The sequence below is a fragment of the Lolium rigidum genome, chromosome 2 (assembly GCF_022539505.1).
Source record: "Lolium rigidum isolate FL_2022 chromosome 2, APGP_CSIRO_Lrig_0.1, whole genome shotgun sequence".
In the NCBI taxonomy this organism is placed as follows: domain Eukaryota; kingdom Viridiplantae; phylum Streptophyta; class Magnoliopsida; order Poales; family Poaceae; genus Lolium; species Lolium rigidum.
In genome coordinates, this window is record NC_061509.1 from 231,749,392 (window position 1) to 231,755,706 (window position 6,315).

Below are 6,315 nucleotides of genomic sequence, written 5' to 3' on the forward strand. Positions count from 1 at the left end.
TCTAACCAATAAAACTATAAAATGGAATTTTTATTTTTAATAATAATTCAATTATTTGATACTTGTTAATTAAGCCTTTTATTTTAATTCTTAATACAATTAAAATTCAGAAAATTAGGAAAATTTCTCAAATTAAATAAAAACCAGTAAGAAAATAAAGAAAACATTAAAACTAATTTTCTTTATTTGTTAATTTGTTAAATCCTTAATAAAGGGATTTAAACCCTAATTAATCATTACCCTAATTAGTAAATTATTTAAAAATAATAAAAAGCCAAATTGAGTATTATTTTATTCAAAAGTTATTAATAACTTCAACTTTATTAATGAAGTTACTAACTTATGAACTAAATAGTAATATTGCAACCATAGTTCTATATGGTAGAAAACTAGGAACTTATCATTTCATGTGTAATTCTAAAACCCTAATCCAAATTGGAACCCTAGCTCCACTAATTCTTTTGAACCCTAATTTACTTCTAAAACCTGAACCCTAGATCCTCTCATATAATCTTGGTGTTATAATTTTCATAAATAGAATCATAATAGCAATTACATACTTGCCATGCCACATAAAATTGTAGGAGCCCTATTATCAATAATTGGTAGTCCATGTAGGCATACCTACCCAACCTAGATGATCAAATAGGACCAACCCTAGTTCATATACTTAGAGGCAACAACTTTAAATATCCATATTTATCATCACAATAATGTGATGAACCTCAGGAGCAACTATGCCAAATCTTGAGTATTACCTAACCATATTCCACTAAACCCTACTAGTGTTGGATATTAATCAACCATCCTATTTAAGAGCCAATTATTCCTTACTTAATAGAACCAACAGTAAAACCTAGACCACCTCAACCCTAATTGATATACTTCTTATTACTTAAGAAGTATGTTCTTCAAAAGTTATTCTTTTAAAGTATATGATAATTAATCATTAATCATGCCCTATAGTACTAAAACTCGACTCACTCGTTCTTTACTTGTTAACATTAAGCCAATTATCATTCTTTGTGTACTCAATTGATTATTAGGCTTTATTATCCACCTGTTTACAATACCAAGTAATCACACCTGAATAAGAACCTTGTATGTGAATCACTCTAAAAGTGCAACACATCCTAAACAAATCATTTCAATTCACTAATCCTAAATCATCGGGGTTAGGTCACACTTAGAGCGATTGCATCTCATTCTTATGCATTATTGCATCCTTGCCAATCTTTTAAACATCGTCCTTACCGGACGATGATGCTATTTCAGAATTTGGAGTTACTACGTATCGAAGACCTTGCCTCGCATAATCTTGCAATCAAGAAAGGCAAGTTCATCGCTTGCTCATGTCATTTGAGTATTTTTACCAAATTACTTGCAAAGTACTATGTTTATCACTATCGCATGAAAAGCAAAACCACTATTTTCATAACTATGAATATGACTATGTGGTGGGCAATGGAACCATGGATTGTGTTGATATGGTGGAGGTTCCATTGCAAGGGTTTATATCCATCTAGGATTAAACAACAAATGTCGCCAGTGATTCTTGTGCCGTAATACCCGTGTTAACCATAAGATCCGGAGTGAGACGGAGTAGTCAAAAGTGTTTCCACCTCTCGTTCATCAACGGATGCGCTTTACCGTAGTACACTTGTAATCCAAGGGGGCAAGCCGGTGAGGCTGGGGAGTCCTAAGTCCCCACGGCATTGTCCGTAGTACACTTGTCGCCCGAAGGAGCAAGATGGTGAGGCTGGGGAGTCCTAAGTCCCCACGGTATTGCGGTCTATGATGGGTTGCATCTACCGGCGAAGGAGTTTGGTTCGATCCCAGACTGTCGTCGTGGTCGGGGTCCACCCTAAAATATATGGGAATAATGGGATCGGCGAGGACCTAGGGTTGGGGCTTGCAACAAAGGGTGGGTGTTCGAGGTAGCGGAGGAACATGATTGGCTAGACCTTATACCGGGCCTCACACCAAAGGAAGTGTGGACGAGCCTGCAACTCGGTTGGCACCAAGGTTAAGATCTCTTATGGGTAAAGCAACACACCTCTCGCAGAGTGTAAAGAACCGTGACTCTGTCACTCCCTCGTTCCGGGATATGGAACCGCGAACGCGGCCGGAAAGGAGCTCCATGAAGTTCTAGTAAACCGGTGAAGGCTGACGGACATAGTTCTTCTGAATAAAAGCAACCTTTTGAAGAAATGGTTATGAAACCCTGCATTGGTATTAGACTTTCTGGTCTAATGCTGTAGCTAGTGCATTAAACACCTCTTTCCTATGATGAACTTGTTGAGTACGCCCGTACTCATCCCACTCTTAAATCCCCTTCTTAGATATGGAGGCATCGAAGGAGGATCTACAGTGCAACACGAAGACCGAGGAGTCAACAACTACTTCAAGGGACAGGAACCTGTCAGAAGAGGCAAATACCACATCCAACAAGGAGAACCCTAGATTAGCAATAGAAAGGAACTAGCTTCCTAAACTGAGCTCCTATTTAGCTAGAATCTATTCATAGCCTCTGTAGCTAGTTAAATACTCTACAAATAGAGTTCGTGATAAGACTAGTCTACGAGTCGTTCTTCTGGAGTTATTGCAGTTTTACCTCATTGTAAAGTAAGAGGCTGTAATGATCTTATGTAACAGAGTCAATGTTGTAATTCTATAGACATGCCTTGGACCCGCATATGTTTCTGTTGTACCACTCTGAGCGATATAATACTAGTGGAACGGTGTTTCATTGGTGTTATATCGGACTTGCATACTACACCATGCAGTGGTATGCCGGGTCACCACAGTTGGTATCAGAGCAAATGCTTTGACCCTAGGATTAAAACCCTTTAAAGGAGACCTATAGGATTGGTAGTGTCTATAGGAAGTTGTCTTAGTTGAACCAAATCTTTTTATGACTTGAGATGGATATTCACTTGAGAATAATCCTGACACACTTGAGTCAACAGTTCTTACCTAGCTTACCAAGATAAAGTAAAGTTAGTCAGCTAATCCCAAATATGTAGTATACCATTAAGTCCTTAAAACAGTGGATGAGTAGATCACAGTTGGTATACAATACATGGTAGTCCAAAGAGAGGATACAACCATAAGGAAGCTGTCCTATTGGAAAATGTGTACCAACAGATGTTATGATTAAGTAAGAGCTATCCAGAACTGTAATAGGAGTTATATCAAGTGATGAAGATAATTAAGATATCCAAATAGAAGATGTAGACCCAGATAAGTAATGAGTAAGTAAAAAATTATCTAGACATGTGAAATAATTGATAGTAAGTGATAATTATGAGTTATATGAGGTAGTATAGACCATGATGAGTCAGTCATGGGAGGTAAGGAAGAGAGATAGAAATAAAATGTGTCTACTTACATGGTAGAGTTGTTAATCATATAAGATTCACTCGAGAATCACTATGTGATGAAATAGAACCTCATAAATATTTAGGAGGAGAACAATAAGAAGCCAGATATTAGTGCAAGAACTCGTGTTCCAAAAATATGGGAAGTGCGCCAAGCACATCATGACCATAGGTTTATGATAGAAACACTTGAAAGGATAGAAGCTATATTCCAATAGATATGTGTTTAGAGTAGCCATACTAGAACCTAGACATATCATGTGAGTTAGTCCTCAACAAAAATGGAAGTTAAGTAGTACTTCCAAAGAAAACTAGGTTAACTTGAACTATTCCGGACTACTTTGTGTCAAGTTTATCCCATTGCAATTGTGCAATTAAGGTAAATGTTGAGACAAATAGTAGAATCCCATATACTCGTGCTAGGTATCACAATATAAACCTATCTTATGTGGTGTTATATACTACACATCGAGCCCGATGTTTAGAGATGTCTTACTCAACAATCATATTCAGGCTTATGATGGTGTGTATTATATGCACAAAGCTGAATCTTCTTGGATTTTATTGGATCTTCATTGTTTGACTAGATCCATACGTGAAGTTAGACTTTGATATGCAAATGCATGTTGCAATATCAAGTCCTTACTTGATGCTATAGATCTAGAGGGTAATGGTATTCGTGTGAGGAAGTGACGAATTCTGTATATTTTGAAGACAAGATGAAGGTTCATATGGTAAAGGAAACAAAGTTGTGGGAAGCAACCACAATACTCAGAAGGAAGTACCAATCAAAACTCATGCTTTACCTCAACAGAGGAGTACTTTAGTACATGAGAAGCATGAAGGTAAGAAATATGGTGATTATGGTGAAGCTGAAGCAGAACCATAGTCAACATAGTAGAGGGAATGCATGGGAAATTGATGTCTACGGGAGCTTCTATTCTTGTAGACAGTGTTGGGCCTCCAAGAGCAGAGGTTTGTAGAACAGCAGCAAGTTTCCCTTAAGTGGATTACCCAAGGTTTATCGATCTCAGGGAGGAAGAGGTCAAAGATATCCCTCTCATGCAACCCTGCAACCACAAAGCAAGAAGTCTCTTGTGTCCCCAACACACCTAATAGGTGCACTAGTTCGGCGAAGAGATAGTGAAATACATGTGGTATGAGATAGTAGTAGCAACAGCACCAGAAAAGTGCTTTGCCCAGGACAGTAAACAAGCAGTAGTAATGCAGCAGTAGTAACACAGTAAAACAGTAAACAAGCAACGATAGCAGTATTTAGGAACAAGGCCTAGGGATTAGACTTTCACTAGTGGACACTCTCAACATTGATCACATAACAGAACAGATAAATGCATACTCTACACTCTTGTTGGATGATGAACACATTGCGTAGGATTACACGAACCCTCAATGCCGGAGTTAACAAGCTCCACAATAATGCTCATATTTTAGTAACCTTTAGTGTAAGATAGATCAAAAGACTAAACCAAGTACTAGCACAAGCATGCACACTCGTCACCTTCATGCATATGTAGGAGGAATAGATCACATCAATATTATCATAGCAATAGTTAACTTCGCAATCTACAAGAGATCATGATCATAGCATAAACCAAGTACTAACACGGTGCACACATCTGTCACCTTTGCACACGTGCAGGAGGAATAAAACTACTTTAATAACATTGCTAGAGTAGCACATAGATAAATTGTGATACAAACACATTGCAATCATAAAGAGATATAAATAAGCACCTCACTATGCCATTCAACAGGTGAATAAGTATTCTGTGAAATATAGCCTAAGAGACCCACACGGTGCACACACTGTCACCTTTACACACGTGGGACAAGGAGTCTCCGGAGATCACATAAGTAAAACTCACTTGACTAGCATAATGACATCTAGATTACAAGCATCATCATATGAATCTCAATCATGTAAGGCAGCTCATGAGATTATTGTATTGAAGTACATAGGAGAGAGATGAACCACATAGCTACCGGTACGGCCCCGAGCCTCGATGGAGAACTACTCCCTCCTCATGGGAGCAAGCAGCGGTGATGAAGATGGCGGTGGAGATGGCAGCGGTGTCGATGGAGAAGCCTTCCGGGGCACTTCCCCGCTCCGGCAGGGTGCCGGAACAGAGACTCCTGTCCCCCAGATCTTGGCTTCGCGATGGCGGCGGCTCTGGAAGGTTTTCCGTATCGTGGTTTTTCGTATCAGGGTTTTCGTGACGGAGGCTTTATATAGGCGAAGAGGCGGCGCAGGAGGGTCGAAGGGGTGGCCACACCATATGGCGGCGCGGCCAGGGCCTGGGCCGCGCCGGCCTATGGTCTGGGTGGCCTGTGGCCCCCCTCTGGTCCTTCTCGGGTGTTCTGGATGCTTCCGGTGAAAATAGGGACATGGGTCTTGATTTCGTCCGATTCCGAGAATATTTCGTTACTAGGATTTCGAAACCAAAAACAGCAGAAACATGACAGCGGCATTTCGGCATCTTGTTAATAGGTTAGTTCCAAAAATGCACGAATATGACATAAAGTGTGCATAAAACATGTAGGTATCATCAATAATGTGGCATGGAACACAAGAAATTATCGATACGTCGGAGACGTATCAGCATCCCCAAGCTTAGTTCTGCTCGTCCCGAGCAGGTAAAACGATAACAAAGATAATTTCTTGAGTGACATGCCATCATAAACTTAATCATACTATAAACATATGTAATGAATGCAGCGATCAAAACAATGGTAATGACATGAGTAAACAAGTGAATCATAAAGCAAAGACTTTTCATGAATAGTACTTTCAAGACAAGCATCAATAAGTCTTGCATAAGAGTTAACTCATAAAGCAATAATTCAAAGTAGAGGCATTGAAGCAACACAAAGGAAGATGAAGTTTCAGCGGTTGCTTTCAACTTATAACATATAT